The 13,525-nt window shown below is 37.4% G+C and overlaps 1 long non-coding RNA gene across 2 annotated transcripts in view; it reads right to left on the minus strand.

Moving 5' to 3' along the window:
- Nucleotides 1-1,498: 1,498 nt before the first annotated feature.
- LOC118439580 (uncharacterized) overlaps nucleotides 1,499-13,525 on the minus strand; it is a 30,210-nt gene continuing 18,183 nt past the window's right edge. The window contains exons 2-3 of one of the 2 annotated variants that reach the window (XR_004837600.2): nucleotides 6,365-6,769; nucleotides 1,499-2,930 (exon numbers count right to left, since the gene is read on the minus strand). This is a non-coding gene — a long non-coding RNA (uncharacterized LOC118439580). Of the gene's footprint in view, nucleotides 2,931-5,404; nucleotides 6,265-6,364; nucleotides 6,770-13,525 lie in introns of those variants that run through there. The other variant, XR_014983823.1, reaches the window with a different exon arrangement.

Consider the following 13,525-nt stretch of genomic DNA (forward strand, 5'->3'; position numbering starts at 1 on the left):
AATAATAATAATAATAATAGTAACAATAATAATAATAGTAGTAATGAAACAGAGAAAAATGAATATCAATAACCATTACGATTTATGGCCAACAATTACGTATCTATCCGGTAAGCGTATATCCGTTTGTTACCGACCAAGCAAAGTGGTTACAAAAACCAATAATATTCCAATTTTTTTCTAATCTGTATATACATATATATATCCTCCCTTTCTCTCTCTCTCTCTCTCTCTCTTTGAAATATGCTAAAGAATAATAAATCGTGTAATAGTAATTTAGAAATGGTCTATTTAATTATTTAGAAGATATATTAGAGCGTAAAACGGGTATATACGGATGAATAATTCGATCTCATTATTGTGCGAGCTACGTAAAGTATTGGAAAAAGGAAATGGAGGCGAGAAATGTGCGAAGCGTTCTTCGAGGGAAAAAAATGAAAAAGAAAAAAAAAAAACAAGGAAAGAAAGAAAGAAAGAAAGGAAGGGAATAAATAAGTAAACGCAAAAGAAGGAAAGAAAAAAGGAAAGAAAAAAAAAAGAAAGAAAAACAGAAAAAGTTGACTCTCATCGAGAGAGAGAGAGAGAGAGAGAGAGAGAGAGAGAGAGAGAGAGAGAGAGAGAGAGAGAGAGAGAGAAAACGTAGTCGTGTCGTCGCGTCTTCTAACGATGTTTCCGACGTAAACGTTCGTCGGGGGCGGTAACCGGCTTATCTCCTTCTCGGAAACCGCCAAGAAGCTGCCACCAACCCTACCAACCCGCCCTACCAACCCTTCCACTACCACCATCGTTCTTTCTCTACTTTTCCTACCCTTACCAACACTCTTATGCATTCTTTTGCTTTGCAACTGAAAGGTAAAACCATTGAAAGAGAGAGAGAAAGAGAGAGAGGGGGGGGGGGGGACTCGCGCACGAATAACTCACGTGATCCTTTTTTTTCCTTGTTGTTTCCTTCACAGTCTTTCTCTCATTTCCAACGTATTTTTCATTCTGCTTGTGTCTCTTTCTCTCTCTCTCTCTCTCTTTTCCTTCCTTCTCTTACTTCGTAAAAGAGAGAAAAATAATCACGCGTTTTCCTAATTCAAAAGAACGAGTTTCGTGGCTCGTGTATCACCGCGATACGAACCTTCTTATCTTCTCTCTCTTTCTCTTACACTCACTCTGTGTTTCTCCTTCTTTCTCTCTATTTCTTTCTCGCTCCCACAGAGAGCCAATTTCCGTGGCAATACATCGAGGAAACGTTAGGCGAGGGAGACGAAGAACCACCACCATCGACCGACTATATTTATACCCAACGTCGAGAAAAGCCGCGTCTCAAACCACCACCACCCCTCCTCCTCCTCCTCCTATAACATCTCTCTACCTCCCACCCTCCTTCCCTTTCCTACTACCGTCTCCTCGCTCTTTCTCTCTCTCTCTCTTTCTCCTCACTGCTCCTCTCTACACTCTTCTCCTTCTTTCAACCGCACCGTTCTCGTCCTGCTTCGCGATTCGCACCATGAAATTCTTCTCGTCTCGAGAAAACAGCTCCTGAAAGGTGAGTGAGAAAGAGAGACCACCCAGCGCACCTTTTCTCTTCTTTTTTTTCTTTTTATCGATCTACACATAAATCCATCTATCTACACCTATCTATATGTCCGTCCAGTCTTCTCTTTTTTACTCCACTCACACACACACAAACGTTTCCATTCCTTTTTACTATTTTCGATCGGTTCGAATGAATATTCTCTACATTGCACAGCAAACTACACTATAGGAATTGATCAAACAATACAAAAAAGTTCATGTTTTTCCTTGAATAATAATATCCTCTCTATCCGTATTTCATTTATTGTCTGTCGAAAACAGGAACCCAAATTTTATCTCATTTCGAGATGGTTATCGCTCTTAATTACAAAAAAAAAAAAAAAGAAGAAAAAAGAAACAAAAAAAAAGTAAAAGAAACCATGCGCGAGATTAAAAACTTTGTTTTCTTTTTTCTTTTTTTTCTTTTACCGATAATACCCGTCTAATATAATGCAATGATATAAAAAAAAATGTCTCATAAAGAGGCCGAGGTTAAGTATGAGATACATATACCTTTTACACCACATAAAACTTTCAACTTCTTCAAGAATTACTATATATATATATATATAGTAATTCTTGAATATATTATATATATATATATATATATATATATATATATATATATATATATATATAAGGTGTACGAGAAATATTCGTATCAATTCGTATACACTCGAGTGGTACCGAGAATGGTGGCACGAGACCGGATAAAAGAACAGCGATACCGAATAGAGCGAACGAACGAACGAACGAACGAACGAACGAACGAACGAACGAACGAATGAACGAACAAGAGAGAGATGGAGGAAGCAAATACGCGAGGCGTTAGCCTTGAGACGCCGCGGTTCGTTTCTCTTCCTTTTATTTTTACATTCGAGCCGAAACACAAACGCCGATGAGGAGACGAAGACGTGCTGCCTGCTGCTGTGCTGCGGCTGCTGTTACTATACTCTCGCACTCTGTCGACTTTCTTGTTAGAAAAAGCTCTCTTCCATGAAAGAGAGACAGAGACAAATAGACAGACATAGAGAGAGAGAGAGAGAGAGAGAGAGGGAGAGAGAGAGAGAGAGAGAGGGAGAGAGAGAGGGAGAGGGAGGAAAAGAGAAACGTGCTTATTCTGTAAGAAGAGAGCTTCGTTAGTTTGTCGACAAAAATGATTTTTTTTTCCCTCACTCGTTTCGTGTCTCACCGTGTATTCTTCTTCTTCTTTTCCGTTCTTTTCTTTTTTTCTTCCCTTCTTCTTTTTTTCACACTTCGATCCTTCAAAAATATATATCTAGGTATGTATCTGTGTAAGTATATCTTTTATCGGGTTCGCGCGGTAAGAAACCTCAACACCGAAAGTGATATATTCCAATCTCGTTCTACAAGAAGAGAATATTACACAGGTTACCAAATTAACAGAAAATATATAAATATATAAAAATCCATGTATATATATATATATATATATATATATATATATATATATACATGGATTTTTATATATATATATATATATATATATACTCCAGGTACACATTTGTAAGAAAAATCTGACGACGACTAAGTTGACGATGAACAGAAAAAGGAGAAGAAAGAGTAGGAGAAACGTCCATTCGTCCAATAGCGAACGAAATAATTATGCAAATTTATTCTCCCTGCGCCAGTAATCCAAATTCGCGAAGCTCGAAGAAGAAAGAAGACGGTTGAAAGAGTGTGTTTGTGTGTGTGTGTGTGTGTGTGTTTGAGAAAGAGAAAGAGAAAATGGGAATTGAAGAGAGACATTTTCAGATCTCCCTTAGGGGAGGGAGGGAGGGGGGGAAGAAACTTTTCAGTCACATGGCGAGTGCGCGCGCGAATACAAAAGTAGGATGGAGAAAGAAAATAGAGAATAAGAGATGAAGGAAATAAGAGAGAAAGAGAGAGAGAAAAAAGAGAGAAGAGAGAAAAGCCGGCGTCGATCGATCTCAGTCGCCGAAAATACGCGACAAGATGTACCAATGACGACCATATTTCTCTTTCTCTCTCTCTCTTTTTCTAATTCTTTCAACCAATTTTGCATAACTAAGCTACAATATTATACGGAATAAAAATTGTAGTCACGATAAAACTGTCTCTCTCTCTCTCTCTTGTTGTCTCTTCTTTCACCAATGATTACACAACGTAATATAAAGAGAGAGAGAGAGAGAGAGAGAGAGAGAGAGAGAGAGAGAGAGAGAGAGAGAGAGAGAGAGAGAGAGAAAGGGAAAGAAGAAAAAAAGAAAAAGCCCGCGAAAATGATCGTGACTCTTTTTAACTCTTACCGAACAAAATCGATTAATCGATTGTAACCGAGGAAAGCGTCTATAATTCGATGTAGAGATAGTCTTATCGGGAGGATTACGTAAGCACGCGCACGTACACACACATATAACACACGCGAAATAAAACAAAAAAAAATAAAAAAAAAAAGAAAAAAGAAAAAGAAACAAAGAAAAAACAAAAAAAAAGAAAAAGAAAATAAAGAGAGAAAAGAAAAAAAAATCGCGCCTATTATTTCCAACGGGAATAATAGAAATACAGAGAAAGCTGCTGCTTCTGGTGCTTGCTTGTTTCCTGCTAAGGTAAAAATATTATTTTCTCGAAGATTTCTTTTTGTTACGGTCGATCGCACAAGAGGAACAAAAACGCACAGAAAGAGAGCGGAATTTTAATATCTTGAAGATATACCGGACGCGATCGAAAGTATCATAGAACATATACAAAAGAGAGAAAGAGATGATGGATAGAGATATATATATATATATATATATATGTATATATATAGATAGATATAGATAGATAGAGAGAGAGAGAGAGAGAGAAATAATTTCCGAGAAAACACGAAATACAACGAAGTTATACGGAGGAGGTTCGGCGCGCGACTAACTCCCTCGTTCGCCTTCGCCCGGCTTCAAGCACTGCCGTGTGCTGCTTGGTGGGGGGTCAGCTTCTATCCTCCCCACTCCAGCATCACCATCATCATTGCCACCGACATCACCCCACTACCGCGCCACTACCACCGCTCTTCATCGTCATTCTATTGCGACGCGCGTGCCCTCTACGCGCCATCTTTGAACACGTCCTACTCTCTACGTCTTCTTTCTATTATTATAGTCCTTTTTTCCCTAACGGTCACTCACTCTTTCTCTCCCTCTCTCTCTCTCGCTTTTTTCTTTCTTCTTTTTCTTTCATCTTTCTTCTCGTACGAGCTTATGCTTTTTAACCCATCCTTTTTACCGTTTTCTCTCTCTCTCTTTCTCTGTCTGTCTATCTGTCTCTCTCTCTCGTGTCCTCTAGAAAACGTAAGAGAAGAGAATGGGAGGAGAGGGAAGGAAAGGGAAAAGAAGAGTAGGGCGCAACACGAAGGGACGTGAATAAAGAAAGACGGAGAAGAGGAAGAAGAAGAAAAGTGAGTGCAGGACTTTAGACGCAAAGAGAGAGAGAGAGAGGGAGAGAGAATGGTGGGATAGGGGAGACGGAAGGGGCAATCCGTGTCGTAAGAATTTCGCAGGACCCTCGTAGGTCTCGTCTTTTTACCCCTCCGTCTATTTCTACCCATTCCGCCTCATATACAACCACCAGTCCTTCTAGTTCTTCTCCTGAGCATCGAGAGAAAACCTGGAGAGCTGTAAACCAAGCCAAAAGGTACTTACTAATATATATATATATGTGTGTGTGTGTGTGTGTGTGTGTGTGTGTGTGTGTGTCTTCTAAAAAAGAAAAAAGATCCATGCGAATATTCTAATCCACTACGTCGTACATGAAATTTAATTTACGAAAAGTAATGAAATTAAATACGCTATATATATATATATATATATATATATATATATATATATATATATGTATGTAACGAAATCTGTATAAATTTCTTTTAAAAGAAGACGTAAGTACGTATGTACTTATGGATGTTCCATCGATCCTATTTTCCCAAACTAAAATATGACGAAGAAGAAGAAGAAGAAGAAGAAGAAAGTTGGCAGAGTCTTTATTCGTAGAGGAAAGAGGTTTCCTCTCAGCGAAGAAAAGAGAGAGAGAGAGAGAAATGCAAGAAAAATTTATAAGACAATTTCGTTGAGTTAGAAGAAAGAAGAAGAAAAAGAGGGCGCTCTCTCTCTCTCTCTCTCTATCTCTGCGTTGAGTTAAAACATCTCAGCGAGGTAAAAAGTCAAACGAAAGCTCGTCGGAGTTGTTACCAACGCCTCGACTATAAAATGAGCAAGAAAGAGAGAAACAGAGAGAGAGAGAGAGAAAGAAGACCGATATCAGAGCAAAAGGAGCAAGGGGTTGGTCCTGGCGTTAGCACCAAATTAATTCCTCCAACGGAGGGAAAGAGAAAGAAAGAGAAACAGAGAGAAAAAGAGAGAGAGAGAGAGGAGGAGGAGGAAGGGAGGGAAAAAGGAGGACGGGGATTCTCCATTACCGAGCAAAGAGTGAGACGAGCATGCCCGTAAAGTGCGAACCGTCTTAAGAAGAATTCTCAGGTACGTTTGTCTCGCTAAAACTCCAACTACTACTACCACTATCTACTATCTACTATCACCATCACCACCACCAACACCCTCTCTCCATCTAGTTTTCTTTTTCTCTTTTTAAGAATTACTACAGCTAGAGACAGCCTTACGATTTACGAGACGAACGAATCCGGCAAAGTCGGTGTTCTCAGACTTAACGTTCATTCCGTGAGGAGAGGGACTGTAACACAAAAAATGATTTGTCCGATTTTTCCAGAAAAAATTTCGTATATATATATATATATATATATATATATATATATATATATCTTCAAAATTACGTGATCTATTTTTTCTTTCTTCTTTCTTTCTTCTCTTTTCTTTTGATAATTTTTTTTTTGTTCTTTTTTCAAAACACTTCCGTTGAAGTTGAGTTCTCAGATTGAGATTAAGGGAGAGGAAAGAACGAAAGAGATAGATAAATAGATAAATAGATAGAATGAAAAAGGAAAGAGGAAGGAAAATATGTATGTCTGCTGCCGATAGTTTGCACGTGTTCGCACAAAAGACCGACTTCCAAGTACTCGATGGTATTCCTCCGATTCTTCAACTATGGTCATGGCCTGACTGATCCGTAACTGTAACCTTCAGGTCCATGTCGGTCAGTTCAAGTCATCTTCTTTTCTTTTCTTTTCTTTTTTTCTTCTTCTTCTTCTTCATCTTCATCTTCTTCTTCTTCTCGAGTTCTGCAAGGAAAAGAAACGTTTTGTTAGAACAGACAGAAAAATATAAGAGAAAGGTGATGGTACTACTTGAAATAAGATAGAAATTCCAGAATAATGGGAGAAAAGAGAAAAGACCTTCTCTCTTTCTTTCTTTATTTTTCTCTCTCTCTCTCTCTCTCTCTCTCTCTTTCATAATAATTGCAAAAGTGAGAGGTTTTTAATTTCGTACTAATAGCTTTCCATCGACTAAGTGAAAAGAAGGAAGGAGTTATAATCCACGACGAGAAGGATGACCTTCTTCTCCATCTATCCATCCACCTATCCATCTCTCTCTCTCTCTTTCTCTCTCTCTCTCTCTCTCTCTCTCTCTCTCTCTTCTTCCATCGATGGAAAGATCTTAGCAAGACACCATTTTTGTCTCGCACCAACGCTTACGTACTTACATACGTCCTCGGCAAACTTTCGCGATCTCTCGTTTATGACCAAAAGTATATACTTCGACCTGAAACTCCGTAACATTTATTTATATTAACTAGAAAAGTGGAGAATTCGAAGTAAATATAGTAAGGACATTGAGAGGATAATAGTAATAGTGATGGTAATATAGTCCATTGACTGGCGTTCAAAAGACTTTTTATCTCAATGGACTTGTAGTAAATATACGTTTAACTTGCTCTATTCGAAGAAAAGAAAAGAAAAAAAAAAAAAATAAATAAATAAATAAAAAAGGAGGAAAAGAAGAACCCTCGAATTCCGAAAGAAAGTAACACTGATTGAGACAAAACCTTGAATTCACCATGGAAACACCTAACCATACAAGAGGATCAATCGTGTAATAGTATTTAACTAAGTATAATTTTCGATCATGTAAATAATGATTTAATTGTCTATCACTAATACGGATTATAAGTTAACAATTAAAAATACTACTTAATACTTTTCATTTAGTTTTCGTATTCTACTACTATTATCCCTTCCTCCTTCTACTTTTCATCTTGGAATGAACCGAATTCTAAACAGTATCTTTACTAAACTATCCGCATGACTCTCTCAATCTCTCTATCTCTCTTTCTCTTTTTCCAACAGAATAGAATCATTTTCCATGGTGATTAGAGAGAGAAAGAGAGAAAGAAGCGGGTCGCAGCTAAAGCGTAGGAGAGGGTCAAGGTTACTGCTTTCGAGACCCCATATGCGCCCTGCACGTGTTCTCTCACCATATCCTCTCCCTTCCACCCTCTCTTTCTTTTTTTCTTTTTTCCTTTCCTTTCTCCCATTCCTCTTTCACCCTCTTTATTTTTCTCTTCTAGTTCCCTCCTCATCCCTCAGAAACCTACCACATGTACGAGGGAAGAGAAAGAGGTAGATAGATAGATAGATAGATAGATAGAGAGAGAGAGAGAGAGAGAGAGAGAGAGAGAGAGAGAGAGAGAGAGAGAGAGAGAAAGAGATAAAGCGGTTGTTTCATGGACGATCCCTCTCTCCCTCCTGCCCACCAAGCCGACCCATCCTTTTCTATTTACACGACCGTGTGATATTCTCTCTTTCTCTCTCTCTTTCTCCAGGGATTTCCAATGACCCGACCATTTTGATTATCCATCCTGGCGGGACAACTTCGAACGGACATCCTGTGTGGATTTAATGGCGATAGAACGCAAACCCCAATCCCAAACCCACCAAACAGATCACTTTTATAGAAAATGATCTACGTGCTCGTTAAAACTTTTCCTAAAAGTATTACTTTATATATATATATATATATATATATATATATATATATACGCACACACACACACATACGTATATATATTTATTTATTTATTGTATTTGTGATAATGGATTTAACCGAATGAGAAAAAAATCGATAAGGAAGATATATACCTTGATTATCTAAGAATTTATATATATATATATATATATATATATATATATATATATACACATATACACATTTATTTAAATAAAATCTGCAATCTTATCTTTTTTCCTTTTTTACGAATTATTTTCTTCGTCCATTCTAGCAATCTCATCGTTCTCTCTCAAGGGGAATACGAATTTTGTAGCTAATGACGCGCGGATTTGGTAATCCCGAGACGACGACGACGACGACGACGACGACGACGACGACGACGACGACGACGACGACGACGTTGTCGCCATTCCTCTGATTACGGTAAGAACCGAAGGAGATGATAACGATAATACCGATTTCCCAAGTCGATACGATAATGAGAGCCCTCGCCCTTCTTATGGCTTTTCGCACCATTGAAACGCCTTCGTCGTTTTATAATATCGAAGAAGACAAAAACTTCGAGATCATTTACTTCCGTAGGAGATAATATATTTCGAAGAAGATATCTATACTTCATGATAAGAAAATGATAAGAAAAAATACAATCGAGAGATTTATAATTATTATATGTGATATAATACTTCCCTTTCTCAGCCCTCCTCCTTGAGTGTACAAATTCCTAAACTCGTTATTTTACGAAAGAAAAAGAACAAGGTATTAATCTAAAAAAATCTTTAGAGAAAAAAGAAAAAGAAAGAAAAAGGAATTTTCGAGGCCCAACCAGTACGATAATAATCAAAGGAAAAAAGAAAAAAATATTAATAAATCAATATGAATCATTTAAGATGGATAATATATCGAATTTCTCTTTAGATAAATCGCAGAAAAAAAAAACAGAAAAAAAAAGATTAATCAATGTAACTGAGAGAATATATCTCATATCACTTCACATTTTTATCTCCTCCTCCTTTTTTATTTATTTTTTTTTTTTTTATTATCCACGTTCCCCACGAATTAGTTGAAAGTAGAACAAGAAGATAGAGATAGAGAGAGAGAGAGAGAGAGAGAGAGAGAGAGAGAGAAAGAGGAGAAGAAGGAGGAGTGGAATCGAAAGGGCCGATAATTCTGAACCCGTCGAGTTGACGTATTTGCGCGTGATGTCACAGTACATTCGAAAAGATAAAAGGGTTCTCTTTCCCTTTCTCCGTCCTACTCTCTCCCTGTCTCTCTCTCTCTCTCTCTCTCTATCTCTGCTCCTCCTCCTCTTCATCGTTTGTAGAACGTGGTTGGGTTGAAGAGGCGGCCCATAGCCCGACGACGATGATACCTTACTCGCATGAAAACTCGCGGATATTCGCGACGCGATGCGACCCGACCCGACCCGACCCTTTTCACGTTTCGGGCCCTTTTGCCCTCCTCTTCCTCTTTCTCTTCTACCACTCTTCCTCTTATCACCTTTTTCTCTTTTACCTGATACCGTACTCTACTCAATATATCATCTCTTTCCTCCAATCAGTAGATTGAAATTATTGGCTCGGCCCGTCGCACATTACTGTCTCGTTAATAAGATATCGAACCCTCCCTCCTCTCCTCTTCTCTCTCTCTCTCTCACTTCTTCCTCATTCTCATCCTCGTACTCCTCCTTTTTTTCCACTTCTTTTTATTCTTTCTTTTTTTTTTATTGCATTCATACGTTTCATCATTATTCACAACGATCGAGGTGCGAACGCCTCGATCTTTTCCCCTTTACTTTCCCCTCACTCTTTCTCTCTCTCTCTCTCTCTCTCACTCTCTCACTCTCTTGCGACCAAACAAAAAAATAGTACCGATTTTCATCACGTGTTTTTTCTTTTCTTTTTTCTTTTCTTCTTTCTTTTCTTTTATTATATATATGGATTCCTGTGGAATTTAATTATTCACAATAATGGTGAGGAACGATAGTCTCTATATATTTTCTGTATGTGTGTCTTTTTATTATCCTTTTTATTAATTTATCGTTCAAATTCCTCCTATCATATTTCTGTTTTATTCTTATGCATATCCGCGAGATCTAATTTTACTTGTGAAGTTCTCGTCGAATAAAAAAAAAAAAAAAAAAAAAAAAAAAAAAAAAAAAAAAATAATAATAATAATAATAATAATAATAATAATAATAATAATTATAATAAGAAAATAGACGAACGTTTCTTTAGAAACAATGAACATGTTTAATATTTTAGACATATATATACGTCTATAAATATATATATAAATACATACACATAATCGATATATGATCGTCACGCACACTGTGTACACTTGTTCTTTTTTTTCCCTTTTTTAAACTCATGACGATCCACTGCACTTTTATTTATTTATTTATATACATATATATACATACATATTTTTTTTCTAATATTTTTTCATCGTACCATGATCGTCATTTCCAATTTGTCTCGAGGCAAGTCGAGCATCGTCACAAAGGATCTTGCTTGCTCACTCGAGAGAGAGACAGAGAGAGAGAGAGAGAGAGAGAGAGAGAGAGAGAGAGAGAGAGAGAGAGAGAGAGAGAGAGAGAGAGAAAGAGAGAGAGAGAGTAAGAGTGAAAGAGAGAGATGGAGAAGGTCGGATAAATCGATTCTTTTCGCTCTCCTCGCTTTTGCTGCTCTTCTTTCTTTCCTTTTTTCTCTCGTTTTTTTTTTAATCTCTTTTCTTTTTATCTTCTCTTTCCACCGAGACAAATTAACGCTGGAGGCCTCCTTCTTCTCTCCCTTCCAACCCTTCCAAACTCTTCTCTCTCTCTCTCTCTCTCTCTCTTTCTTTCTTTCTTTCTTTCTTTCTTTATTTATTTCTTACTCGGTACTACATTTTCTCTGGTCGAAATAACGCCACTATACTACACAACACTGCGTATAACCACGAAAACCGCTCGTAGTAGTTCAGTTTTGCACCAGCTACTAGACCGAGTACGCTAATTAACATAATTCGCGAGAAAATACGAAATTGCGGAGGAACTTGTAAAGAATCAGCGAAAGAGACGGGAGTTAAGTACTGAATGTTGAAGGACGAAGACGAATAAGAAGAACAAGAAGAAGAGCAATAAGAATAAAAAGAAGAAATTCTCACTTTCTCTCTCTCTCTCTTTCTCTCTCTCTCTACACCCTCTCTCTTTTTTTCCGAGTTCTTTATCCGATTATTTTTTTTTTTGAATTTTCGAACAAGGTGAGGAAAAAGCTCATACATACATACATATATACATACATATGTACATACATAGAGAAGAAGATCGGTTCTTTTCTTATAGCAAAGCAGCTGCTCGAAGAAACCTGGAAGGAGATCGATCCGATAAAAGCGAGAGAGAGAGAGAGAAAGAGAGAGAGAGAGAGAGAGAAGAGATAAAGAAAGAAAAATCTAGCAGAAAGGTTTCACGGTAACCACAAATGCGTATACGTTGGTCGGGAAAACGTTTCAAAGGGGTCAACCAAGGTGACAAGAGTCTGAAAGGGGCCACGAAATGCTAATGAGCGTGCCATTGTATTCGAATGCGATATTATTATGTCGGTTGGCGTCGTCGACTTAAAACTGTTGTGCTCTCTTTTCACACTCCAAGTATTCTTCCTCTCTTTCTCTCTCTCTCTCTCTTTATCCGTCTCGTTTCTTATCAGTTATTTTCGTTCATGGAAGAAGAAGAAAAAAAAAATAAAAAAATATCATTCCTAAGCAAAATTATAAAAAAAAGATCGGGCGTTAAGTTCAAAGAAATAAGATCGAATGAAAGATTCGTTTTATTTATTTACCGAGAGAGAGAGAGAGAGAGAGGGAGAGAGAGAGAGAAAGATTAGAGTAACGAAGCTGGATTATTGCACGCGCCGTCTGTTTGTCCGTCTCTGTAACTGTTTCTATGTATCTGTTTTTATTTGTTTGTGTATTTGTGCGTCCGTTGGATTGTATACGCTATTCCCTCTTTTCTTTCTTTCTTTCTTTCTTTCTTTCTTTCTTTTTTTCTTTCTTTTTTCCTAACAGCCCTCAACGGCTAATTGGGAAAATTTTCGAAGAAGCGTGGGGTATTAGTCTCGCCTTCTTTCGTGCTTCACCAATGAAACATCGAACGAACGAACGAACCAACGAACGAACGAACGAACGAACGAACGAACGAACGAACGAACGAACGAATGAAAAAGAAAGGGAGAGAGAGAGAGAGACAGAGAGAGAAAGTTTCCATTGCGGCGAAACGCTTGTTTCGTAAACTTCCGATTGCAACTTTTCAAATCGTTCTCATTTTATTTCTTTCGTTCGATGTAAGAGACGAGGGGCATCAGAAACAAACAAATAAATATAAGAGAGGGAGAGGGAGAGAGAGAGAGAGAGAGAAAACCAAAATGGTAGAAGGAGAAAAATTTTAAATCGAACCTTCGACCCTTTTTAATTCCTCCTCCCACTTTTACCGCTAAAAAATATAATAAATACGTTCTGTGCGATGGATGCCATGTTGACTTGGTAAATTTTCAGATTACGACGCGCGTATAATCGATCGATGTTTATTTCTTCTTTTTCCTTATCAAAAATTCGTAACACTGACGGATTTAACCTTCTCAAGGAGAAGGAGGAATACGAGGAGAATCTGCTGAGCCACCAATTCCCTCCTCCCATCAACCCCTACTCGCTATTCTCCAGTCTCCCGAGGTGTGGTAACAAATTTTTGCAGCTCCCCAAAATCAAAATACAAATTAATTATACACGATACAGCAATATATTTATATTTTATCGCTTCGACTTGTGGTCGGCGATAAATATATCGAAATAAAATTCGATCGCAGTAGAGTTAATTATATTGTAGATATACACGTATTGTGATATAACGTATCAGAAGATATATAAAATTAAATTAATTATATAATACAGATTATTTGTGATTATATATATATATATATATATACACGGCAGTGAAAAAGATTTTATTAGATTGAAAGAACTGATTATTTCCAATAGATTAAAGAAAGAAGAGAAAA

This window comes from Vespa mandarinia, chromosome 2, assembly GCF_050613455.1.
Source record: "Vespa mandarinia isolate Hongniang chromosome 2, ASM5061345v1, whole genome shotgun sequence".
NCBI classification, from domain to species: domain Eukaryota; kingdom Metazoa; phylum Arthropoda; class Insecta; order Hymenoptera; family Vespidae; genus Vespa; species Vespa mandarinia.